This window comes from Callorhinchus milii, unplaced genomic scaffold, assembly GCF_018977255.1.
Source record: "Callorhinchus milii isolate IMCB2004 unplaced genomic scaffold, IMCB_Cmil_1.0 Scaffold4, whole genome shotgun sequence".
NCBI lineage: Eukaryota > Metazoa > Chordata > Chondrichthyes > Chimaeriformes > Callorhinchidae > Callorhinchus > Callorhinchus milii.
In genome coordinates, this window is record NW_024704745.1 from 2,046,243 (window position 1) to 2,073,802 (window position 27,560).

A 27,560-nucleotide genomic window follows, 5' to 3' on the forward strand; every position below is an offset into this window, starting at 1 on the left:
ATTACTCCCGGAAAGCGATCGACCAATCGACTTAACAACCGGGTTCCTACTTACTGCTGGGTAAACAGAGGCGTGTGTGTGTGTGTGTGTGGAGTAAGGAAACTTGCCCAACGTTTCGCCCACTGCCCGGGAATCGAACCCAGGTCCTCTCGCTTGCGAAGCGAGCGCTCTAACCACTGAGCTGCTAGGACTGTATCCACATAGTGTTCTTGCCTCCAGCAGGTTGTGGGTTCAAGCAGGACTTTGAAAACATATAGTCCAGGATGACACTCCAAGGCAGTGTTCGGAGAGAGCTGCATCGTTGGAGTTGCTGTCCTTTGGATGAGGCATTAAACCAAGTCCCATCTGCTTTCTCTCACTTCCTTTAAACCTCTTTTAGAAACCTATCTCTTTAACGTAAGAACAGAAGAAACGCTAGACGAAGAAAGATCAAGGGCCATCTAGTTCGCCTTCCACCTCCCTCAATGCTATATCCCATAATGTTTTTTCCTAAAAAGAAAACAATTTAATCCGTGTGTGAAAGAATCAACCTTTCCTGCTTCAACCGTCTCCCTCGGGAGCCTGTTATACAGGTTCACTATTCGCTCACTGAAATTCGTTCTGAATTTACCTGACTTCCATCGCAGGCCGTGTCCACTGGTTTTACTATTCTGGACAAGTTGAAACAGCCCGACATGATCTATATTGCTTTGCCCCTTTAGAATCTTATAGACAGCTATCATGTCGCCTCTTAATCTCTTTTCCAGCGTAAACATGCCCACAGTACAGTATTTAGTACATAGATAGACTCTTGTGGTCAAGACTGATTGACCATGTCTTTGGTTAAAGCTCTTTGTGTTTTAAGTGCTTTGAGAAGTCTGAGGTGTTGCATTGAATGTAAGGATTATTATATTATTGTGCTATTATGATATTATTATGATATTATTATATTATAACCCTTAAATTCTCCTTCCTTCTTCTGCTCCTTCGACCCATCTCGCTGGACAGTCGAATGTAGGGTTGGGGGTGGGGGAAGGATCATAGGTACCACCTTTTGGCTGAGTCATTAAACTGAGTCCATCCTGTTCAGATGGATGTGGATGGTCTATGGCGCTATTGGAATAGAATAGGGAGTTACTCCCGGGGTCTTGACCAACAATCCTCCAACTAAAATTCATCAATAATAATAATAATAATGATAATAATCCTTGCTTTTGATATAGTGCCTTATCACGTCTCCTCGAGATGTCTCAACAACAACAATATATAGCGCCCGCCACGTGGGATAGGGTCCCGGAGTGCTTCACAGTGGCGGAGATCACTCACTTTGTGGCCGTTTGCGGGAAATTGGCTGCCACATTCGCCTACAACTGCACAGTCACTGCACTTTACAGCGAAATCCTGTCAAGCGCTTTGAGCCGGACGCAACCAATCGCATGAAGAGCGATGAGAATAATAATCCTCGCGTGTGATGCAGCGCCTTATCACGTCATCGAGGCGTCTCAAAGCGCTTCACAGAATATACTGTAAATTGTAGGGACTGTATGTTTTGTGGGCGAGCGAAATGCCAAATATATCAAATACAAAAAAATCTTATATAAAATGATATAAAATGCAAGGAGTTGTTGTTGTTTCAACGTCATGTGCTCAGACACGCTATCAAATTCTGACGACGGTTATATGGTCATGAAGCACTTTAAGTCATTCTCTCCTGAGCACTCGCCTCGCAAGCGAGAGACCTGGGTTCGATTCCCGGGCCGAGGCGAAACGTTGGGCAATTTTCCTTGTTCCATACACACGCCTCTGTTTACCCGGCAGTGAGTAGGTTGTTAGTCGATGGGCGGATCACTTTTCCGGGGACAATAATTCCTTCAAAAAATCTCTCTCTCTACATATATATATATATATATATTAAGTTGGTCACTCAATCCCCGGCTGTTTGTGGGGACACTGCTGTGTGCAATCGGCAGCCGCGTATCGCCCGCAGAATACAGGGTCAATTCACTTTACAGTATATTCTATGAAGCGCTTTGAGACTTCTCATCCTCATCCTCACCTACAAGGCCATTCACGGCCTCGCTCCCTCCTACCTCTCCGACCTACTATCCCCCTACCTGCCTGCCCGTACCCTCCGTTCCTCTGGCTCCGGTCTGCTCCACATCCCCCGCCCCAATCGCCCTACCATCGGTGGTCGGGCCTTCAGCCTCTCAGCCCCGAGGCTCTGGAACTCTATCCCCAGTGCCTTCGCCGCTTCCTCCCTTTCCTCCTTCAAGGCCGGTCTCAAGACCTTTCTCTATGACCGAGCCTTCAGCTCCCCTCTCGACTCTCTACCCCCTCCTCGCTCCCTCCCTTCCCTCCCCTCACCCTGACCATTTCCCCCCTCCTCGCTCCCTCCCTTCCCTCCCCTCACCCTGACCATTTCCCCCCTCCTCGCTCTCTCCCTCCCCCCCCCTCACCCTGACCATTTCCCCCCACTGCTCGGGTCCTGACCCAACTGTACAGCGCCTTGGGACGTCCTCCCGACGTGAAAGGCGCTCAATAAATGGAATCTTGTTGTTGTTGTTCTCGAAGATGTAATATGGCGCATATTATTTTTTATATACATACTTCCCACATGAGAGCGCTGTGGTAAGTGCAAGTGCTTGTAGCGAGGCACCCTTTAGAGGCAGCAAGCGAGAGGAGCCTTTTTCCTTCCCACGAGCCTTGGCCTAGATTTCAGCCCTGGGACCGATGCCTTCCAGCCCCCCCCGTTGAGCAACATTCCTTTTGGAAACTTGCAAAGGGAATCTGTTGTAACTTAAGACAAGCTGCCTCCTCCGTGATGGTGTTTGCTCTCGCCTCGGGACCTTGAGAAATATGTAACAGATTTCTGTCAACTCCAATAACTAGGCCAGACAGATGGCTTCACAGCGTACGACTAGAGACTGCTCCCCTTCAGGCAGAAGGAAATCTCTCTCTGGACGAGACGTTACAAAACAACCCCGACTGCCTGTGCTTCAGGTGGATGTAAAGGATCCCACCCTAATGGTGAAGAGAAAGGAGTTTCTCCCTCTCCCCCCACTCCCTCCCTCCCTCCCTCCCTCACCCCCTCCTGGCTGACAATCCTCCATGTCAATAATAATAATAATAATCCTTGCATTTGACATACAACAACAACAACAACAAGATTCCATTTATTGAGCGCCTTTCACGTCGGGAGGACGTCCCAAGGCGCTGCACAGTTGGGTCAGGACCGAGCATTGGGGGAAATGGTCAGGGTGAGGGAGGGAAGGGAGGGGCGAGGAGGGGGTAGAGAGTCGAGAGTGGAGCTGAAGGCACGGTCAAAGAGAAAGGTCTTGAGACCGGCCTTGAAGGAGGAAAGGGAGGAGGCGGCGAAGGCACTGGGGATAGAGTTCCAGAGCCAAAGACATAGCGCCTTATCAAGTCTTCCAGACGACTCAAAGCGCTTCACAGACAATGTCTCACAAAGAGCCACAAGGTGGCTAGAGGCACTCGCCTCGCAAGCGAGAGGACCTGAGTTTGATTTCCGGGCAGGGAGAAACTTTGGGCAAGTTTCCTTACTCCACGCACACGCCCGTGTTTACCCAGCAGTAAGTAGGAACCCGGTTGTTAGCCGATTGGCGGATCGCATTTCCGGGGATAATAATCCATTCAAAAAATACCACTAATAATTTGCTCACTTCAATCCACGACTGTTTGTGGGACGCTGCTCTGCGCGATTGGCTGCCTCGTTTTGCCCACACAATATACAGTCAATTTACTTTATTCTGTGAAGCTCTTTGAGACGTCTCGAAGACGTGATAAGGCGCTATGTCAAATGCAAGGATTAATATTATTATTATAAAGGGAATGATGAATTTTTATCTGTGGGGGGGGGGAACCTTGTCTTTAACATCTGTGTGAGCGGGCACAGAAGGGACCTCAGTCAATACAGGGCTGCCCCCAGTCCTGTGTTGGAGTGTCAGCTTAAATAATGTGAGCTCCAGGTCCTAATATCTATGGAACGTCCTCCCGACGTGATATTTGTTGTTGTTGATGCCACAACCTTCTAATAATAATAATAATAATCCTTGCATTTGATACAGCATCTTATCACATCATTGAGACGTCTCAAAGCGCTTCACAGAATAGACTGTGAAGTGGAGTGACTGTGTGTGCTTTGTGGGCGTAAACCAATTGGCACTGGATGCGGTGAAGCCCTTGCACAAGACGACAATCAAATGACATTTGTATCGCGCCTTTCAGGCTGTGTGACGTGCCCGCTCAACCGGTCCCATCCCACCACGCCACCCCCCCCCCCATTTTAAATAGTAACCCTGGAGCCTTGTGTCTTTGCGGAGTCGGTGGGAGGAGGGCGGAGCAATTTAATAAAGCGATCAAAGTATATTAAGCAGGCACTGCACTTCATAGTATATTTTGTGAAGCGCTTTGAGACATCTGAACGATGCGATAAGCTGCTATATCAAATGGAACCATTATTATTATTATTATTGCAAGAGTGAGTTGCCTGTGTCGATGTTGCGTCTTTGACCGACCGAGCTGTTCCACGTTCTGATCTTCAGATCCCTCCACGCCCTTGCTCCCAACTCAGCCCCATTCTCTGCCCCCAGCCCTCCCCCTCTCCTTCCCCCTCCTCTCCCCCCCCACGCCCCCACCCACCCACCCTCCTTCTCCTGCTACATGTCCCCTCGCCCCCTTCCACTGTGCTATCGGCAGCTGAGCTTTTAGACACTGTGCCCACATCCTCCGAAATCCCTTCGCCTTACGCCTTCTCTCCCTCCCTTCAAACGAAATATTAATAATCCTTGCATTTGATCCAGTGCCTTGTCACGTCTTCGAGCCGTCTCATAGCTCCTCACGGAACATACCCGAAAGTGAATTGACTGTGTATTTTGTGGCCGAAACGCGGCAGCCAATTGCGACCGGCAGCGTCCCACAAACAGCCGTGGATTGAGTGTCTCCGTTATTTTTTGGGGGTGGATGGATTCACACCCCTGGAATGAAAGATTATTACCCCTGGGTAAACAGAGGCCCGCGTGTGGGTGGGAGTGTGTGTGTGTGTGTGCGTGCGTGCGCGCGTGTGGAGTCAGGACTTGCCTAAGGTTTTTGCCCTGACCCGCCCGGGAATCGAACCCGGGTCCTTTCTCTCGCCGAGCGAGGCGAGAGGCCTCCGACCAAATACTCGACAGGACTCCACCCGAAAGGCATCTCTTTGACCGCTCGTGCGGTCGGCTCCCTTCGATCCCCTTCTCTCTCTCTCACCCCACCCACCCCCCACCCCAGCGCCCCAGGGCGCCCCCCCCACCCACCCACCCACCCACGCCAACACGCTCCCCTTTCCTCTCCCGGAGCATCTTTCCGGCGGCCTTTGATGTCGGTGGCACGGAGCCAGCGGGCAGGCCGACAATGGTGCTTTGTGCTGCCGTGTGGGGTGGCAGAGGCAAGTGGCGGGGACGTTTTAAATAGCATTCAGAGGATTGTAATTACTGTGGAGCGAGGCACTCAGGCGTACAGGCAACAAAGCAAGAATGCACTTGCGGTCACAGATGAATAACCCTTTTTGCATCATTCATCATTAGTAATGGACTGAACCCATCCCTCCCTCCAGTCAAGTCTACACAGAATCGAGGGGAAAAAAAATTAATTTGCGGCTGGACCAAAGTCTCGTGTTTCCTCCTCAATCTCTCTCTCTCTCTCTCTCTCTCTCTGTCTCGCCCTCCTGCAATATTCCACCCCCCCACCCCACCCCACTTCAACACCACCCCGCACCCCCCCCCCCCCACCCACCCACCCAGCCCAACAGCGCCTCCTCTCACGCAGGGCTGTTTTAAATAACGGAGGGTCTTGACAAGCTTAGAAACGGTGAACACCCGACACAGAAGGCCCACCCCCCCCACCCCCACCCCAAAATTCCACCCGGTCCCAGGCGTTTTTACTTAAGGGGCTTAAGACGCAACAGAATTGTGCCGGCCTCATCCGCTCAGCGTTAGCCCGCGAGCTGATTTCTCTCACATTAGGTAACCGTTGGCATCTGGCTGCGGAGAGTTAAGACTAGATATCGGCCTGGCTCGGACGGTAGCTCTCTCTCTCTCGCCTCTCGAGTCAGAAGGTTTATGGGTTTAAGTCTTGTGTGTCCTCCACCACGATCCCCCCTCTCTCCCTCCTGCAACCACCCCCCCACCCCTCCAACGCTATTCAAAAAGAGAAGAGACTTTCTCTCTCCCGCTATTCTGACAACAATCCCGCAAATAGAATTGGTGGCTCACTCCATTGCTGATTGCGGGACATTTCGGTCCACAAAGATATACAGCGGATTCACTTTGCAGTAAGTTCTGTGAAGGGCTTTGAGACGTCTCGAAGACATGATAAGGGGCTGTGTCGGAATGCAAGGTTTATTGTTGTTATTGCTCGGCACAACTTGACCGCCGCGTTTGCTTACAGATCCACTGTAGCCAATTTGCGGTCCTCTACACTTCACGGGCAAAATCCCGTCAAGCTCTTTGAGGCGCCCCCGCTGAGATGAAAAAATAATAATAAAAAAATCAAATGAAATGAAAATAAAAACGATACGCAAGGCATTAATAACAAGTGCAAGGATTATTATTATTATTATTATTGCTCAGACCAAATTAAAAACATAGCCACAGTTCTACGCCATTTTAACGGCAGAGACGAAATGATCTGGCAGGCTGAGACTGGGTGGAATTTCAGGCCTACGGTCTTAAAATGAGAGCTGAGCCATTTAGAAGAGAGATCAGAAGACACATCTCTTTTTTTTTAAACGGAGAGCACTATCAGAACACGGAACACACTTAACTGGAGAGGCAAAATCAATTGGGTTATTTACAAAGGAGGTGGATAGAAATGGGGAGGTTAAGGATTAAGGGAGATCGAGGAAGAGCAAAGAATCCTCTTGCCCGCCTCTTAAGACACACATCCCTATCCATTGAGTGAAGGTTGCATCGATTGGAGTCCTGTAGCTCAGTGCTTTAGAGCACTCACCTCGCAAGCGAGAGGACCTGGGTTTGATTCCTGTACAGGGCGAAACATTAGTTGACTTACTCGACACGCCTCTGTTTACGCAGCAGTAAGCGGGAACCCGGTTGTTAGTCGGTTGGCGGATCGCTTTTCCGGGTGTAATAATTCCTTCAAACAAAAATAATAATTATAAATTGATCAGTTCAATCCACGGCTGTTTGTGGGGGACGCTGCTGTGTGCGATTGGCTGCCGTGTTTCGCCTACAAATATACAGTCAACTTACTTTACAGTATATTCCGGTGAAGCGCTTTGAGACGTCTCGAAGACGTGATAAGGCGCTGTATCAAATGCTGGCTTATTATTGTTATTCGGAGAATCTTACAGCACAGAGGGAGGCCATTTGGCCCATCGTGCCTTCTTTGCCAGCACTTTGGAAGGGTTACCCAATCAGTCCTCACTCCCCCCGCCTGCTCGTTTCCCCCGTATCCTGGCATTTTTTTCCTTTATCAACTACCTTTCTAATTCCCTTTGGAAAGTTGTTGTGTTCCGAGTCACGGTACAGCGATTCCAGGCTTATTGTCGCCCTGAGAAATATCGAGGCTGATTCCTCGCAGATGTGATTTCCACGACAGATCAGAGCAGGCGGTCTCTCTCTCTCTAGAGCAGCTGCGCTCCAAATAGCTACTCCCTCCTTTCCCCCCCCTCCACCCCCAACCACCCTCGCTGGCGCCCCCCCACCCCAGCTCCCCCGGGTATTCTCTCACAGGCAGTTTAGCCATCCAGGCTAAATTATCTTGCATTGGGAAATGCGAGAGAAAGAGAATGAGAGAGAAATTATTTGTGTTGGATTTCTTCTCTTGCTCCCGTCCAACAATGTCTTTCGTTCCCCGCCGCCCCCCCACCCCCAACCGCCAGGCCCCGCACTCCCTTCCCGTGCTTATTTGATGCTCGCGCCCTGCCCCCCCCCCCACTGTACCCCCAGTTTATGTACCCCCACCCCCACATGTACGTCATTCTGCCATCATCAGCCCCGAAAGGTAGCCCGTGGTCACAGCGGGTGTTGGGGGAAACCGGAGAGATGTCGAGAGGCCGAGTGTGTTTTATTATCCTAGCAAACCCCCCACCCACCCGCCACTCGCCACCTGCCAACCCCCTACCCACCGGTCCGCCTCGTTGCTTGCCGAGTAAGATTGGCAGCCGGGTGTAAAGAAATTCATTGAGTTGGCTTGATGCCCAGTAAAAAAAAAGCTGTTCTTGTATTTAGGTAGGAACACAATGTAGGTCTTTTTTTTTGTACGAGTGTCGGGGTGGGAGTGGGGGGGAACTGGGGATGGGGGGGGGGGGAGGTCGGTCGTGGGGGGTAGAGAGAAGAAGAGAGGGAGGGAGAGGAGGGGAGGGAGGTTGGAAAGAGAAGAGGACTAACCACACACTGACCACACCCTCTCCGCGCTCGTTTTCCTCACTCTCGCTCTCTCTCTCTCTCTCTCGCTCTCTCGTTTTTTTTGTGCCTTTTCTTTCCAACTCGGACTTGTTTTAATTTCAGACAGGGCGGGCGAGCGAGCGAGCGGGCGGGCAGGCGGGTGGGGCAGAGGGGGGGGGGGCGGACAGTCACAGACAGACGGGGAAGTCCACCACTAAACCCTCTCCCGCTCAACAGGCTATTCATCGCTGCTCCTAATGCCGTTTTTTTTTCACCGTGTTTAATTTCCTCCTCACCCCCACCAGCCACCCCCCCTCCTCCCCCTCCAACCGACTCCCCTTCCTCTGTCATCACACTTTCCTATTTCACCCCTCTCCCCCCTCCTCAAGCAGCCCCCACCTCTTTCCTTCCCCCCCCACCACCACCACCTCACTCCCTCCCTCCCTCTCTCCCTCTCTTTCCCCCACGTCACCTGGAAATCAACCTTTGCTTTCCATGTTAAAGTGTCAAACACTCCACTGGAGAGATTTTTAGGGAGAGAGAGAGTGGGGGAGACAAACGTGAGCAGAAACGAGAAGCAGCACTCTCTGGTCAAACAATATCTGACCCACCCCCCCCCCCCGCCTTCCTCCCCATTCCACCCCCTCCTCCTTCCACTCCTCGCTTCTGTCTCATTTGCAGTCTCTTTCCCAACCCAATCGCCCCCCTTCCCACTGCGCCAAACCCCCACCCACGCCCCCCCCCCCCCCCCGCTCCTCGAAACGACTAGAATTTGATTCAACTTCCAGGAGTCCAAGGCTGGCTGGGTAAGGTCAGTTATACTGTACCGTGGTTTTTTTTTGCGTGTGGGCAAGTTGTCTTGAACGCACTTGGTCGTCTCGCTCAGCCGTGTTAAGTTTGTTGTAAACTTTCAGTTGAATCGCGTAAGAATTCTACTGGCACTCTCTCTCTCTCTCCCCCTCTCTCTGTTCTCTTTCTTTTCTCAGCTTGTGTGTGTCGTTTCAGCGTTGAAAAATATCTATTCCCTCCATCCACCCCACTCTCCGCCCTCCCTATCAACCATCTCCCTATAAATCACTCCTCTCTCTCTCTCTCTCTCTCTTTCTCTCCTTCACTCCCACTCCCCACACACCCAAATTAAACGTCAACTAATGTAATCTTAAACCGATTGCACCGAGCCTCGTGTTACGGTCGACCGTGATTTTTGGGTGGGGAGGTGGTGAGTGGGTGGGTTTGGGGTGGGAGCAAGGGGCGTTGTCTTGGTGCAAGCCGGTGATAAGGCTTGGGGTGGGGTGGGGTAGGTGGATTTTTCTTGTATCCCCCCCACCCCACCCTCCTCTCGTTAATCTCTGTAGGGCACAACGGAATTAAATTACACCCCCCCCACCCCCAACACCTCCCCTTCCCAAAAGGGTGTCTTTGTCTTACATTTTACACAGAGGAGGTGACGGAGGAAAGTGTGTGGGGGGGGGGGGGGGGTGTGGGGGCGTGAAAGAAAGAATTATTAGGAATTCAATAGTTTTTTGTGCTGCTCCCAGCCCACCCACACCCCCTCAAGAGGCGCCCGCCTGCACCCCCACCCCCCCGCGCCGCTGCGACCCCTGCCCGCCCGCTTTCTCTGAGACGTTGCTTTCAGCCCACACGCCAGGACGGTTCGGGTTGGGTTCCGCAGTCGGTCGGTGCTTTAAGATGTCCGAGCAATCCATAAACGAGGCCTAAAGCTGGCACAATTCCAAGGAACTTCCATTCATCTGCTGCTCTGGAGCCCGACACGCTCCGGCCACCCTTTTCATTCAGTTTGGATAAGGTCCTGGTGGGGTGGGGGCTGGGGGGAGGGGTGTGTGTGGGCGCGGGCGCGCGGGGGGAGATGGGGAGATCCTTGAGAGAGCAAAATCCCTTTGTCCCCTAACACCTCCCTACCTATCCAATTTGCTTACCCTCCCCCACTTCGTGCTTACGGTCACCTCCCCCCACCTCTCTCCCCCCCGGCTTGCGGTCAGACTCCACCACTGTCAAGCGCTCCGGGACGCTACCCCACATAAAGGGGGCTATAGAAATGCAAGTTGTCGTCGTTGTGGTGGTGGATCGGAGCATGAGGAGGAAGTGGGGGTGGGGCGGGAGTGGAGAGGGTTTTTTTTTAACCGGTGGGGGAATGATTTGGGTCGTTTGCGAAGTCTTTAATGGGAAAGAAAGTGGATTTCTTTCTCCCCTTCTCTTTCTTTCTCTCTCTCTCTTTCTTTCTCTCTCTCTCTTGCTCTCTCTCACTCTCTCTCTCGCCACTCGAGCCTCCGAGCACAATGTCTTGCTACTGTTCTGAGAAGCATTTTTAAGGACTGTTTTATATATTGCACCCACTCTCGCGTGCACACACACGCACGCGCGCACGCACACACCCTCACGCACACTCACGCGCGCACACACGCACACACACACAGGAAAATCCATTCCATATTTTATATGTCCCAACAGCACGGCTCGGCCTCTGGGTGAAAAGAATTAACCGAAACAGTGAACTGGTTTGAAGCTCAGTTTTACGTTAGGGTTTTGGGGCATTTGAATGGATTCAGGGGAAGGGGCCTTGAGAGAGGAAAGAGTGGGGTGGGGGGGCTGTGGTTGGTGGGACGGGGTAAGTACAATATTGCCGAGAGGATTTCCAGAGAGCAAATCCCCCCCCCTCGCTTTCAGGTCTGGTAGCAAATCACAAATCCTCTGGAAAGATGATCAAACTGTGACAAATTAACCTTTGAATCATGAGAGGAGGCGACGCAGACGGAGCAGAAATGCGACATGTGATATTATCACACGACGAAAGACAGTCGATAGATTCATGGACTATTTACAGCGAGGAGGAAGCCATTTGTCCCATGTTTCTGGTGCCCTCCCACCCCCCTCTCTCTTTCGTCAGTGGGATAATTATCACCTGTGTTGATATGAAATGCCACATTTTACTCACTCCCCGTTGTACTTTACAGTTGGTTGCCTTTACTTTTAATAACTAGTGGCTGCAACAGCAGTACGTCGCCAAGTCACCTTGGCGGAGGTCCAAAAAGTGTTGGATTCCTTTGATGTATCTCTACGTAATATATATCTAAAATAATCCTTGCATTTGGCACATACATGTAAGGCGTGTGATAACAAAGATCTCTATTCCTGCGTTTGCAAAGATTGCAAAAAACCTGCCTTTTAACGAGAGAATATTTCCCGGGGAACCTGAGACAATAGGCACGGTTTGCCAAGAATACATACCAGGGACTCGGGAGAAATAAGAGGCAACATGAAAAAGAATTTAGAAGGAGGATTATGAAAACCGCACTTGGATAAGGAGACTCTGTTTTTTTTTATTTCGTGTTTCTGGGGATTTGCATAGCGCTGCGATAAAAAGGCTTTTGTGGCAGGAGGAAACCTGGCAGGAAATGTGTCCTCGAATGACCTTCAGCTCAGAGCTGGGCCACAGAACTCAAGGCATCGAACTCACCATTGTGGAACAGAAACCACATTGCAGTCAGCATGGCTCAGGCGGTAATGCTCTCGTCTCTAGGACAAATTGGCTTAGCCGATAAAATAACACGCGTCCACGCTAATGACCCTTGCATTTGATTTAGCGCCTTATCACGTCTTCGAGGCGTCTCAAAGCGCTTCACGGAACATACTGTGGAGTTGAATTCAGTTGTGAGTTGTTGCTTCCCAGCTTCGCTCCTTCCTCTCCCGCCACTTCCCTTCACGAACCCCTCCAATCGGGAGCCCTGGTCAGATTCTGTCCATCTGCGATCAGGGCTCCCTTTGCCTCCTCATCCTCCTTGACCTCTCCGCTGCCTTCGACACCGCTCTATCTTCATCCGCCGCCTCTCCTCTTACCTCACCCTTCACGGCTCTGGCCTTGACTGGTTCAGATCGTACCTCTCACACCGCCTCCACTTCATCTCCAAAAACGGCTTCTCCTCCAGCCCCCGCACCGTCTCGTGCGGCGTTCCTCAGGGCTCTGTCCTTGGTTCCCTCCTCTTCAACATCTCTATGCTCCCTCTTGGTGACATCATCCACAGACATGGGGTCAACTTTCACATGTATGTGGATGACACCCAACTCTACCTCTTTGCCTCCACCCTTGACTCCAGGACCACTGCTGTCCTGACAGAATGTCTGTTGGACATCAAGTCCTGGATGAGAGTTAACTTTCTTCAGTTGAATGTCAACAAGACCGAGACCCTCCTGATTGGCTTCCGTCAGCGCCTCCACACCTCAGGCGCTGACAGCATCACCATCCATGGTTGCTCACTCCACCTTGCTAAGCCAGTTCCTACTTACTGCTGGGTAAACAGAGGCATGTGTGTGTGGAGTAAGGAAACTTGCCCAACATTTCGCCCCCTGCCCGGGAATCGAACCCGGGTCTTCTCGCTTACGAGGCGAGTGCTCTAACCGCTGAGCTACAGGACTCCACGTATAATGTACCCTTTGAAGTGCTCTTGACGTGAAAGGCGCTGTAGCCCATTTGTGCACAGCGAAGTCACGGCAAAAGTCCATGAAGTGAACGGATAAGATTATTTGGAGGATTGTTGGCCAGGAGCACAGGATCGAGCCCCTTGTGGTTCAAGCCCCCGCCCCACCCCTTGGTGCCCAAATCTTTGAGTTTACAGTACAATGCTAGCCCCAGGGAGCGCAGGATGGGGATGTGTATGTGTGGGGTGGGGGGTGGGTGGAGGGGAGGGAAACAATGGAGATCTCACCATCTTTCAGGTGACGTCCTCCCGACTTGAAAGGCGCTGTACAAATGTTATTGTTGTTGTTGTTCTGATCCAGAGATGTTAAAGATCCCCTGAGACTATTTAAAAGAGAAGGGTGTTTCTCCCATTTGCTCTTTACGTCAGATAATAATAATAATCCTTGCATGTGATATAGGGCCTCATCACGTCTTCGAGATGACTCAAAGCGCTTCACAGAGTATACCGTAAAGTGGAGTGACTGCGTATTTTGTTGGGGGCGAGATTCCAACGCACAAAAGAACCAATGGCGGAGCTACAGGAGACTCCCACTTGTTTATTTTTCAATCAGACAGAAATCCTGGCATTTGTCGTGACATTCCATGAAGTCGAAGGATCTCAAAGGAAAGTGCCCTCGAGTGTAATGACTGTTTGTGTGTATCGCAGGCAGACGGGGGGGGGGGGGGGGGGTTGGAAGTGGGGGGTGACCAACTTTAATCGAGCGAGGATCGAGGATCCTGTACTCTATCAGTGCAAATTGGCTGTGGGGACTTTCAAGTCAAGAGTGCTTCGCAGGGTGCACTGTAAACCGTAGCGACTTGGGTACTTGTTGGCTAGCCCGGTAGCCAATTTGCGCACACCGATGTCCCTCAAACAGCCATGGAGTGAACGGCCAATTTTCCTCGGCAATTGTTGGCCATGGACAACAGAAGTACAGGATCCTCGCTGTGTTAAAATTGGCTGCCCTGTCAGCCTGCGAAATTAACTCAGTCTTTACACTCAAAGGCACAACGCTATAGACGCTGCAACAGATGCGAGGATTGCTGTAAATTGTTTTACAGAAAAGGAAGTTTCTCTCTCTCTCTCTCTCCTCTGGAGTCCTGGCCAACAATCCCCCAAATAAAATTGCTCGCTCGTCTGGTGGTGGCTTTTTTATGGGACGCTGCTGTCCGCAAATCGGTTGCCGGTTTGCCCACCAAAGATTAAAGCCCCTGTACTTTACGCTATATCTTGTGAAGTGCTTTGGGATGTCCTCCTGACGCGAAAGGCACTGTACCAAGTGTAAGGATGAATTGTTACACATTCCACTGTCCTACAACGGAGCTCTCGACATTAATCCCGCTCCCCTACTCTCTTCCTGTGGTGTCTGTGATGGTGCTGGCTCACCCTTTGGAGTCATCTGACTCTAATCCCATTGCCCTTGTAAAATCAACCCATTTGACTCAAGTGAACGGTATTTGGATCTCTCTGATTTGCTTCCAGACAGCGACCGCTGATGTCAACCACAACATCTCATTCAAATCTTAAAGAAAAACTAAAATGAGGGAGGGACGGAGGGGAGAAACTAAAATAATATCAAAATTTTCCTCCAAATTAAAACTGGCTACTCCTGTCATCGTTCCGAGTGGGTTATTGCTGCCGCAGATTAACTGCTGTATTTGCCTCCTTTGACGATTTTAGTTTTTCGGGAGCCTGAGACACCCCAAAACAACATCGCAGTGTTTAAGGCGATCGCGTGTAGGGATTCTGCAGTACGCTAGGGCACTGCTGATGATAATAATAATCCTTGCATGTGATACAGCGCCTTATCACGTCTTCGAGACGTCTCAAAGCGCTTCACAGGATACACTGCAAAGCGGATTGACTGTATATTTTGTGGGCAAAACATGGCGGCCAAATGCCCACAGCAGCGTCCCCACAAACAGTCGTGGATTGAGTGAACAAATGATTATTATTTTGAAGGGATTATTAACCCCGGAAAAGCGATCCACCGATCGACTAACAAGTGGGTTCCTACTTAGTGCGGGTAAAAAGAGGTGCGTGTGTGGAGTAAGGAAACTCACCCAACATTTCGCTCTGCCCCGGGAATCAAACCCAGGACCTCTCGCTTGCGAGGCGAGCGCTATAACCACTGAGCTACAGGACTCCACTCCACTGATGATAAACACGCCAGCCTGGCTCATCGGCAGGACTTGGAATGGCAGACCAGCCTCGGGGGTGGGGGGTGGGGGGGAAGCGAGGAGACCTTCTTCCTGCTCGACCCTTATTAACTCTGCAAGCCAAAGCCCTAACAGGTAGGGTGGTCTCTGCTGGATACGCACATGATGCTTACGACTGTTTTCATTGGCAAGCTGCGAGGCTTTAGCAGGTTATAAATGCCAACCACCCACTAATGCGCTCTCTGGAGCCGGGTGCCAGGGCTGACTCAAGACTTGTCGCTTGACGACTTGCACTTGAACCCTCTGCTGGGAGAGAAAGAGAGAGAGTGATGGATTCCTTTCCCAGACAAATGGTAACCCTTAGTACGTAGAACCCTCAGCAGTTTGGTTCGGAGACGCTTAAGCACTGGGATATGGGGGGTGTCCATATGTCAGACATCCAACCAACAACTCTCCCACCCACCCACCTTTTCATTCAGGAGTTTAATCCTTAATCGCCCTCGCATTTGATACAGATCCTTATCACGTCGTTGAGACATCTCAAAGGGCTTCACAGAATATACTGTAAAGCGTAGTGACTGTTTATTTTTGTGGGCAAAACACGGCAGCCAATTGCGCACAGCAGCGACCCGCAAACAGTAGTGGATTGAATGACCGTATTTTTTTTTGAAGGGATTATTATTACCCCCAAAAAAGCGATCCGCCAATCGACTAACAACCAGGTTCCAACTTACTGCGGGTAAACAGAGGTGTGTGGAGTAAGGTAACTTGCCCCGCCCCACCCGCGAATCGAACCCGGGTTCTTCTCGCTTGTGAGGCGAGCACCCTGACCACCGAGCTACAAGAGCTCATCAGCAAGCGTACTGACCGTCCTTTCCACGCATGGCTGTTGGGAAATGTGATGAGCGTTGGAAGGGGAACAATTCAAACGGGTTTCAGGGAATGAACGAGCGGAGGATTGGGATTGGAGTTGAAAGCTCCAACGGGGCAGTTGCCAGAAGCCATGGGTTTGATGAGCTGATGTGTGTTTGATTTCAGAGGTTGACGTAAAGTGGATGGCTTAAACTGCTGCGTCAATCAACTCCTGATAACTATCTGCTTGAGAACATTGGGTGCCAGCCTAACTCAATTGGTTGCCCTCTTGCCTGTGCCTGTGGGGGTTGATGGGGTCAGGGAGCCTGGTGCGGGAGAGGACACGAGCTGCGGAGTTGCGGACGATCCGCACGCAGCTTGCGAAGGGAAGAGTTGGGAAGGCCGACAAACGAGGAGGCTGACCCGAGGCTCATAGTCCAGCCCGAAGCTCCGTGTTTGGGGGTTGGAGGTAGCACTCAATGGAGGTGCTTTGGAGTTCCTCCAACGACTCGTTAAAACCGAGCTCCCGTCTGCCTGTTCAGGCGCACGTGAAAGTTCCCGCTGCGTTATTGGAAAAGAGAAGGGCGTTTCTCTCTCTCCCTCCCCCTCTCTCTTTCTCCCCCAGCGACCCGGCCAACAATTTCCCCAGAGAAAGAATTGGTGGTTCACCCGACGGCCATTTGTGGGATCTTGCTGCGAGCGGCTGAGTTTGGGGAATTTTTTTTTAATACGACGTTTTGGAAAGTTTTACGGGGGGAAAAAAAACCAAAAACAACGTGTTTCGTTGCAGGAGGCGAGGACAGATCAGCGCGACTCGAACCACGGCGGGAACTGAAGAAAAAATGATGCGAAGAAGCTTCAAAGCGAGAGAGACAGAAGGTACGTTGCGGTCCGATGCCACCTTTAGAGGCCGGTTATAGCAATAATCCTTGCGTTTGATATATCGCCTCTTCGAGGCGTCTCAAAGCGCTTCACGGAATACGCTGTAAAGTGAATCGAACGTGTATTTTGTGGGCGAAAGGCGGCAGCCAGTTGCGCCACTTTAGAGAGAATTGGGAGAGGCGGGGGGAAGAATGTGATAATAATAATAATAATAATAATAATCCTTGCATTTGATATAGCGCTTTTCACGTCGGGAGGACGTCCCAAAGCGCTTCACAGAATATACTGTAAAGTGAATTGACTATATATTTGTGGGCGAAACGCGGCAGCCAATTGCGCACAGCAATGTCCCACAAACAGTCGTAGATTGAAAATGACCAATTTATTATTGTTTTTGGGTTTTGGAGGGATTATTATTAGGCTCTGTGTGGAGTAAGGAAACTTGCCCAAGGTTTCGCCCTGCCTGGAATTGAACCCAGGTGTCTTGCTTGCAAAGCAAGTGCTCTAACCACTGAGCTACATATTATTATTATTATTATTTATTATCGGCGGCTGTGCTTTCAGCCACTACGCCCCGAAACTCTGGAACACTCTCCCTCTATCCCTCCACCTTGTCCCGTCCTCTCCCCCACCCCCACCACCCCTTCAGGTCGCACCTCCACACTCCCTCTCCCCCCGGCTCAGTGTCGTGCTCCGTCACTGTCAAGCGCTCTGGGGACGTAGCCCTGAGTGAGGGGGCGCTGTGTAAATACAAGTTGTTGTGTGTGCGTGCGTGTGTGTGTGTAGCAGCTGTGTGGGGAGATGGTCAGTTATAGCTGTGAGGTGGGGTTCCAGGGGATAATCAGTGATGGTAGAACCTCACTCAGATGAGATGAGGTCAAACTAGGAGCAGAGAGGTAGGGAGGAACTTCGACCTTCTCCATTTTAGCAACCAAAAATCACCCCCCACAAAAAAATCTGAATTATTTGGCCACACTCCTTCCTTCCCCTGTAGATATAATAATAATTACAATAACAACAACAAAATTACATTTGTACAGCGCCTTTCACGTCGTCGAGGGGATGTCCCAAGACGCTGGACAGACAGAGTTTTGGACCCGAGCTGAGGGGATGGGGGAGGGTGGAGGGCGGAGGGGGAAGCATGGAGATCGACAGCCCGGTCGAAGAGGAGGGTCTTGAGATAGGTCTTGAAGGTGGCGAGGGAGGGGGCGAGGCGGAGGGACTACGGGATGGAGTTCCAGAGGGTGGGGGCAGAGTGGCGGAAGGCCCGCCTGCCAATAGCGGGGCGAGCGAGGCGGGGGACATGAAGCAGGCGGGAACCCGCTGAGCAGAGGGAGCGAGCAGGATGGTAAGGTTTTAGGAGTTCGCAGAGGTAGAGAGGGGAGGGCTTTGAAGGTGAGGACCAGGATCTAGTACGACACCCCTCTCTGACCCGCAGCTCGGGTGCAAACACCTCAAGTTCCAGCGCCTTGGGTTGTCCTCCCGACGTGAAAGGCGCTGTGTAAATGCGATTGGTTGTCATTGTGCCTCGTCGAGAGAGCTTCAGTGGATGGCATTGGCTGTACAATGGGCGTTGGGAATTTAACACGAAGACTGGCGTAACTCAGCCAAAGAGGTCCTTGGGGGTGGGGGGTTGCGAGGGAGTGGTGTTTGACGTCGTACCCAGAGCCAGTGGTGGGGGGTGCGTCGAATGACTCAAGGAATGAGTTCCTTGGCTCAGGCTACAGTGGCCGGAACCAGGAGGAGCGCAGGCAGAGACCTGCAAAGAGGCTGCAAAAAACACACAGAAAGAAAGCGAGACCTGGGTGAGTTTAGTTCAGTGTTGTAAGTAAGGAGCCAAGGAGAAGTCGTGCAAAGAGGGGCATTGCTGGGGGGGGGGAGGGGGGGAGAAAAAATTCCGATACGGAGAGGGAAGGGGGTTGTAAAATTGCGTTACTCTGACGCGCGGCTCGTGTTAATTAGCACAAGAAACGAGTTAAGAAATGCAGCGTGTTTCTTCCGATTGCTTAATTAGCTGGCTGAATGCCGGTGGGAAAACCCACACAGGAAAACTGCTGTGTGAAGCCAGGTTGGCGGACGGGAGGCGTCGTGATTCCAAATAAGGTGTTTTAAACCCGGGATCTGGGGAAGAAATCTTGTAACGCTAACAGTAATTAACATTAATCCTTTTTATCGCCTCGTCGAAATCCGTCAACGCACATCGCAGAATTTTTACCGTCATAATAACAATCCCTGCATTTAATATAGCGCTTTACCACGTCTTGGAGACCTCTCAAAGCCTTTCGCAGGATATACGGTGAAGTGAAGTGACCGTGTATCTTGGAGGGGGGGGGAGTGAAACCAGCAGACAATTGGGCACAGCGACGTCCCCACAAACAGTCGTGGATTGAGTGACCGTATTATTATTATTATTATTAGTTCTCCTTGGGATTATTACTCACAATGTGTAGTGATGTGTGTTTTGTAGGCAAACCGATTTATGCCACAAACAGCCTTGAAGTGAATGACCAGTTTTATCTGGGGGAATTGTTGTCCGGGACCCAGTGAATGGAGGTGAGAGAGTTACCGACTGAGCCAGGCTCGAACCTAGTTAGCGCAACGCGGAGCGGGTACGCAATTTTTTACCCAGGTATTTCCATCAACCGGGCTGTGAACGTGAACGGATGAATGAATGGTTTAACATTCCCCTCAGGCTCACTGTGCCAGACCAGTGCACAGGTGAAGCATTCTTTGCAACAGGTTCAGTCAGGTAAGTCAGAACTGGGCGTAATTTTAATGGCTTGGTCCTACGCCAATTCATTTGATTCCGGACTCCGATGAAAGGATTATTATACGTAGATTCCAAGCCTACCTGCCCTTGAAGTAAAGCAAAGATTCCAAAGCAGTAATGGCTACCTGTGTATTTGGAACCGGTTAATATGGAGTCCTGCATCTTAGCGGTCAGAGCGCTCGCCTCGCAAGCGAGAGGACCCGGGTTCGATTCCCTGGCAGGGGGCGAAACATTGGGCAAGTTTCCTTACTACACACACACACACACACACGCCACTGTTTACCCAGCAAGAAGCCGGAACCTGGTTGTTAGTCGTTTGGCGGATGGCTTTTCCGGGGATAAAAATCCCATCAAAAAAGATAATAATAATAAATGATTGCAGGGAAGACATAGGGAAGACGTTGCCACTTGTGGGGGAGATAAAAACCAGGGGCCACCATTTAGTCACAAATGGATCAAATAGGGAAGTTAGAAGAAATTTCTTCACGCAGAGAGCAGTGGGAATGTGGAACGTGCTACCACAAGGAGTTGTTGAGGCAAATATCATAGAAGTATCTAAGGGGAAGCTAGATAGGTACATGGGGGAGAAAGGAAGAGAAGGTTATGCTTGAAGGCTTAGTTGAGGAAGGGCAGGAGGAGGCTCAGGTGGAGCATTAACACCGGCATAGACCAGTTGGGCTGAATGGCCTGTTTCTTTTCTGTATATTCTAATGGATTCTAATGTAAATTGGTTTCTTCAAACCCCGGGTGTTTGTGGGGACGCTGCTGTGTGCAATTGGCTGCCGCGTTTCGCCCACAAAACATACAGTCCATTCCCTTTACAGTATATCCTGCGAAGAGCTTTGAGACGTCTCGAAGACGGGATAAGGTGCTACATCAAATGCAACTATTCTTAAGATCCTCATCCCAATCTTCACACAGCTTTGTCCCGTAGCTACCTCCAGTACTCTAGTCTCCTCCAGCCCTCCCTCTCCCTCCTCTCTCTCTCTCTCTCTCTGCCTCCTGCCCAAACTCAGGGCTAATGCACATTTCCCCACCATTAGCAGCCAAGCTTCAAGTCGCTCTGGGTCCCATTCTGAGGAACTCTCAGGAGATAAGATTGTGAACGGATTTAAAGATCGGAGCAAGGATCTTGAGGCAAACTGGGCAAAGGGACAATTTTGAAAAGGATAGGAGAAAATCTGAGATAAATTTCAAATAAAAAAAAAAGCTTTCACAATTAAGTGAGGCCAGGCTGGGGTTGTGAGAGGCTTCGGGACGAAAAGGGAAGCAGTTATTTAGGTTAAAGGATCTTCTGCTGAGGGGCTGAACCAAGGGAAATGAACCTGCAGTGGGGAGGCCTGCAAAGGGAAGGAGAGAGGCAAAACCAATGTTTTTTTTTGAATAAAATAACAGCATCAACATCCCAAAAAGCAAGCAAACAGGCAAGGAAGGGAAGGACCCACATAGATTATCTAACGGAAATCATTGAGGGGAAAGGTTCAGCTCATACCTCACGCTGGTAAAGAGAAGGCCGAGAGGCGACACGCTTGCAGTTTCTAATCCCAATACTACTAATAACGATAATAATCCTTGCATTTGATACAACGCCTTAACACGTCTTCGCGACGTCTCAAAGCGCTTCACAAGATACACTGCAAAGTCAATTGACTGCATATTATTTGGGCGAACCACAGCAGCCGTTTGCGCACAGCAGGGTCCCCACAAACGGTCGTGAATTGAAGTGAACGATTTATGATTTTTTTTTAGAAGGAATTTTTACCCCCAGAAAAGCGATCCGCCAATCGACTAACAACCGGGTTGCTTGCTTATTGCTGGGTAAACAGAGGCGCGTGTCTGTGTGAGTGTGTGTGCGTGTGTGTGGAGTAAGGAAACTTGCCCAACTTTTCGCCCTGCTCGGGAATCGAACCCGGGTCCTCTCGCTTGCGAGGCGAGCGCTCTAACCGCTGAGCTGCAGGACTAAGATTCCAAAGGGACTGGATAATGTAGACCACGACAAGCTGTTTCATCTTGTCCAGAACCGGAGAGCCAGAGCCTGCGATTGAAGGAAGGGGGGTAAATTGAGAACACTTCAGTGAGTGAATGTATGGAACAAGCTCCCGAGGCAGATGGTGGCACAACTTTGAGCTCACAATCCAGGCATTGATGTTCTAGTGCAACGCTGGGGGGTGGGGGTGGGAGGGAGCGCTGCATTTACAGAGGTATTGTCCTTCGGATGAGACGTTAAACCGAGGACCCATTTGTGCCAGTTCAGGTGGCCATTAAATGTCCCGTGGCATAACTGGAAAAGGGAAGGGAATTTCTTCCTGATGTCCTGCCCAATCCCTTGGATGAACTAATGATTCACCTCGTGGCTGTTTTGTGGGAGTTCGTTGCCACGTTAGCCTTCAAATTCCGCCTACACGGTCACTACACTCCCTGCGAAGGGCTTTGAGATCTTTTGACTTCATTGGGGCGCTGTATTGAATGCAAGAATTATTATTATTAATAATAATAAAAGGCAAACTCCTTTTCGATCTCCATAAGGCAGCGTTACTTGGCAGGAGTGTTGTAGCTTGAGTTTGGGCTCTGTTGTGAGTGAGTGAGTGAGAGAGTGAGTGAGTGAATGAATTGGCTGACTGCCACATACCATTCATTCAGATAATAAGATTTCACACTCTATTTGAGCACAGCTTCCTGTGTAAGGCCAGCCCAAAACACAGCAGACTTCCTACTCGGATTAGGAGGTGAAAGTTCAAAGCGTATCGGGTTCCAACCCGTCCCGATGGCCATCAAATTCTTATGCGCTTCACGTGGTTTGTGCCGTATCGCAACTGGCGATAGACCAGTTAGTCCACTGTTGGTTGATTGGCGGATGGCTTTTCGGAGGGTAATAATCCCTTCCCCCACCACCAAAAAATAATAAATTGGTCACTCAATCCACGACTGTTTGTGGGACGCTGCTGTGCGCGACTGGCTGCCGCGTTTCGCCCACAGAATACACAGTCACTCCACTTTACGGTGTATCCCGTGAAGGGCTTTGAGACGTCTCGAGGACGTGATAAGGCGCTGTATTCGAATGCAAGGATTGTTATTATTATAGACCTGTTTCCCTTCAGTTTGCTTACATAATACAAGGCCCTTTACAGTATATCCTGTGAAGAGCTTGGAGACGTCGGCCTGAAATGGAAGGCGCCGTATCAAAGATGAGGATTTTTGTAGTTGCTGTTGACCTGTTCAGATGGACTGTGACACTAAAAAGAGAAGGAAATTTCTCTCCCCTGGGGTTCTGGCCAACAATTCCCCATGACAAAATTCATAGCTGTTTGTGGGATACTTTTATTACAATAATAATAATACATAAGGAAGCTTTTGTGCTGTTGCTATTCGATCAGGAACCATTGAAAATGAAAGCGCTTCACGGGATATTCTGTGACGTGAATCAACTGCATATGTTTTGCGGGCGAAAGGCGGCAGCCATTCGCGCACAGCGGCGTCCCACAAACAGCCGCCGTTTGAGTCACCGACTTTTGACGATCAAATTCCGATACTCTGCTTTACGAGCAGCCAATAAATCTTATCTATGGCAGTGGTGTAAAGTGACGTCTTTCGGGCGGAGATGTTGAGCCGATAGCCCGTCTGCGGCTGTTCGGTTGGGACGTGATCCGCCACTGTCAAGCGCTCTGGGACGCTGCCCCGCGCGAGTGAGGGGGGGGGGCCGTGTAAATGCACGTTGTTGTTGTGGTTGTGGTTGTTGAGGTGTCCTTCGTTTTATACAACTAGATTGAAAGTGATAATTATTTTATTGAGTCTATTGGTGACACATTCCAAGTTTACAGCCCAGGCAGGTGTTTAATCGTCTGGCGTTTATTGCTATCGGGAAGTAAACGTGTCCGTAAATCGGGAAGTGGATCAAAATTCCCGAAATCTGGAATTGAGGGGGGTTTCAAATCCTGGAATCCAGAGTTTCCGAAGGCATTTTCCGCTTGCAGTTTTCATTGATTTTCCACGTGTCGGTTTCAGGGTATTATTATTAATAATAATAATCCTTGAATAATCCCTCAAAAAAATAACAGTAGTAATGATAAATTGGTCGCAAAATTTCGCCCACAAAATAAACATAAGGTCGATTCACTTTACGGCGTATCCTGTGAAGCGCTTTGAGAGGTCTCGAAGACGTGATAAGGCGCTGTATCAAATGCAAGCATTATTATTATTATAAGGTTATGGGTTCAGGCTCACGTGTATAAGAGTCAGAGACTTTAAGCTCCAACGGTTCAAGCTGACACTCGAGCGCTGCAGTGGGGGAGTGCTGCATTGTCGAAGCCGCCATCTTTCAGATAAAACAACGACAATTTGCATTTATACAGTGTCCTTCACGCTGGGCAGTGGTGGAACCTGGCCCCGAGTCGGTGTGGGGGACTGAGGGAGGGAGGGAGGAAGGGAGGTAACCGTAAGCACGCACGGTCGAAGAGGAAGGTTGCTTGTGGGGCATTGCCGTGTGCAAATCGGCGACCCGTTTTATAGAATACGCAGTCACTTCACTTCACCGTAAATGACCGTGAAGCGCTTCGAGACGTCCTCCTGAGGTGAAAGGCTCTGGGCCCGCTGTCAGGGTTATTACTGTTATTGTCATCATCATCTCAGAACGCTTGACGTCTTCACAGGTGAATGTTTTGTGGGCGAATCGCTGCAGCCATTTTCCACAGCAAAGGTCCAAGCAGACAGTCGTGGATTGAGTGACCAAATTATATATATTTTTCTTTGAAGGGATTATTACCCCCTTTGACATGCGCACACAGAGGGCAGCGTGTGGGGGCGGTGGGTTGGGGTGGTGGAGGGTGGGGGAGCTTGAACCCACCACCCTCTTTTCTGACCTAGAGGTGAGTGCGGTACCAGCCGAGCCAGGCTACCCCCCGAAATCCCTTCGTGTAGTCCTGTAGCTCAGCGGTTAGAGCGCTCGCCTCGCAAGCCAGAGGCCCCGGGTTCGATTCCCGGGCAGGGGGCGAAACGTTGGGCAAGTTTCCTTACTCCGCGAACACACACGCGCACACACGCAGTGCGTAGTTTACCAGCAGTACGTAGGAACCCGGTTGTTGGTTGATTGGGGGATCGCTTTTCCGGGGGGGTAACAGACCCTTCAAAAAAAAATAATAATTTGGTCACTCTGTCCACGGCTGTTTGTGGGTAAGCTGTCGTATGCAATTGGACGCCCGCAAAATACACGATCGATTCACTTGACAGTATATCCCGTGAAGGGCTTTGAGACGTCTCGAAGACGTGATCAGGCGCTGTATCAAACGCGAGGATTATTGCTATTATTATTGCTATTATTAGTATAAGGAGCGTCGCTTGTAACGGCTACAGAAAGCCGTGGGTGGGCAGAGCTGAGCTGCGAGGCTGCTTTAAGGGCAGGTGGTCAGTGTAACCAGCTTGTTCTTGCCTGGTCTTGGCGCAGGCGGCTCCGTCTCTCACCTCGTCTCGATGGGCAGGGTGCGGGCAGAATGCCAGGCTGGGGTGAGGGGGGGAGGAGGGTTGGTGGGGGGGGGGTGTGTGGGTGGGGTGGGTGGGGGGGAGGGAGTGAGAGAGAGAGAGGGACGGTTGTGGGGGTGGGGGGGCGGCGGTGGTGCTGGGATGGAAAGAAAGGGGTTGTCATGATGACGAGCCCGCAAAGGGTGGTCCTCCTTTTGCTGCCTCTGCCGGTGGCGGGCTCAGCCAGCTCGCCGACGGGTCCGGGAACCAGACAACCCGCGTGTCGTGATGTACCTTTCCGAGGTGGTTTTTCTTGTGGTTGGGGGGGTTGGAATTTGTTTTTTTTTTGGCCGGATTAACAGACAGTTTTACGGGAAGTTAACGCTCCAGACTGTCGCGAAGGCACTGGACCTTTAATGATTGTTCCGTTGAGGTGCCAGAGCGAGAGAGACAGTGAGACAGAGAGAGAGAGAGAGACGCACACATACACAGACGAGAGACAGAGAACACGACAGAGACATAGAGACAGACAAGACAGACAGATAGAGACGAGAGATAGAGTGAGAATGAAAGAGAGAGAGACGCAGACAGACAGACAGACAGACAAGACAGACAGACAGAGAGAGAGCGGAAGGAGAGAGGGTAAGAGGAACTGGAAAAGAGTGGAAAAAAGGGAGAGAGAGAGAGAAGCACAGACAGACGAGAGACAGAGAGAGAGATAGCGAGAGAGGGCGATGAGACAGAGTGAGAATGCGAGAGAGAGAGGTGGGAGAGAGATGCAGAGAAGGGGGAGAGGAACTGGAAAAGAGTGAGCGAGAGAGAGAAAGAGAGAGATAGAGAAGCACAGACAGGGAGAAAGAAAATGCCAGGAGCGATGGCAAGAGAGTGTTGAGAGAAACATAAGACAGGAGGGGGCAAAAGAGAAAGAGAGAAACCGAGAGAGACAGATGGGGGAACAAGAGATAGAGAGAACGCAACAGACACGGGAATGGAACAGATACGAAAAAAAAGCAAACAAGGAAGATGGACAGTAGAGCATAAGAAAGAGAGAGAGAGGCAGTCTAGAGAGTGTATATGAAATGGGGAGATGGGAATGAGAGAGAGAAAGAGAGAGAGAGGTCACCAGAAAGGGAGAAAGACAGGTGGATGCAACAGAGAGAAAGATGGACAGAGGGACGTTACACAGCGAGAGGTGAGGAGAGAGAGAGCGAGACAGGCGGGTACGTGACGTAGAGAAGAGAGAGCGCGAGAGAGAGGGGATTGAGAGATGGGGCATGGCACGGAGAGAGAAAGAGAGATAGACAGAGGGACGTGACACAGAGAGGAGAGAGAGAGAGAGACAGACAAGGACGTGACATAGCGAGGAGTGGGAGAGAGAGAGAGGGAGGGAGGGAGTGAGAGATGGAGACGTGACACGAAGAGCGCGCGAGAGAGAGAGAGAGAGAGAGAAAGAAAGGGATAGGTGACAGTGAGAGAAAGATTGATGGGGAGACGTGACAGAGAGAGGGAGGCAGACATAGAGACGGAACGGGGAGAGAGAAAGAGAGAGAGAGATGTCAAAGGGTGAGTGCGAAATTAGAGGAAGCGAGAAATGGACGGAGATGTGACGGAGAGAGAGAGATGAACAAAGAGACGAAGAGAGAGAGAGAGAGAGAGTGCGAAGTGGAGAAAGTGAGAGGGATAGGCTAGAGGGAGAGAAAGAGAAAAAGAGAGCGAGAGAGTGTGTGTGTGTGTGTACGAGCTTCAGAGAGTAGCGTTGATTTAAATCTGGAACCCTCCATCCCACTCCCACCCCAACGCGACCGAGGCGGCTACGGCTGCACGTTAGGTCGAGGGCGGGTGATCGAGGTTGAGGTGCGGACCGGCCATGGTCCTTATAGCACGGCGGCACAGGCTGGAGGGGCTGGCGGGGCTGGGTCCTGTGCCTACGGCTGTGCGAGGCAGCATTCGTTTGTGCAGTTCACAAAATGGCGGTGGCTGTAGCCCGAGCGAAGCGACTGGGTTGGGCTTCCGCAGCACAACTTTGCCATGATACTGTTTGCTGTTATTTTTTTGGCAGAGCACCAGGGGGCTGTCCCCTTCGTGCCTGGAAAAAAAAAAGTCTCCCATTTATCTCCAAACACCAATAAAAAAAGAGAGAGAGAGAGCGAGCCAGAGAGAAAGAGAGAACGAGCGAGCGAGCGAGCGAGCGCGGAGAAGGATTCGTGGGGTGGGGGGGGGGGTTTAAAATAAATCAAGCGAAATGAATATTTTTTTTAAAAAAAACCAGCCAACGGAAACGTACGGGTGAGGTTCTGACTGGGGGGGAGAGTTGGAGAGAGAGAGAGAGAGGGGGAGAGAAGACAGAGAGCGAGAGAGAGAGAGAGGGAGAGAGAAAGAGGGAGAGAGCAGAAAAGAAAAGTTTCTGAACTTGTCTAACAAGGACAACGACAAATCAGTTGTAGTGGACAAGGACGCAGAGACAGCAGAGGGACTGTAAGTGAGATCATCCCGGGGAATTGTAGTAGTCCACCCTCCTTCCCTCTCTCTACCACGCGCTCTCTCTCTCTCTCTCGCTCTCTCTCTCTCTCTCGCGCTGTCGTGGTCTCTCTCG

The 27,560-nt window shown here is 50.7% G+C and overlaps 1 long non-coding RNA gene and 1 other non-coding gene across 2 annotated transcripts in view; one reads left to right on the plus strand and one right to left on the minus strand.

Moving 5' to 3' along the window:
• LOC121848879 overlaps positions 1 to 26,968 on the plus strand; it is a 67,248-nt gene extending 40,280 nt beyond the window's left edge. Inside the window, exons 4-6 of the long non-coding RNA XR_006085007.1 lie at positions 16,655 to 16,743; positions 17,639 to 17,642; positions 26,957 to 26,968. This is a non-coding gene — a long non-coding RNA (uncharacterized LOC121848879). The remainder of the gene's footprint in view (positions 1 to 16,654; positions 16,744 to 17,638; positions 17,643 to 26,956) is intronic.
• trnat-cgu lies at positions 12,735 to 12,808 on the minus strand. The gene has a single exon. It is a non-coding gene; the product is annotated as a tRNA-Thr (tRNA).
• Positions 26,969 to 27,560: the final 592 nt, after the last annotated feature.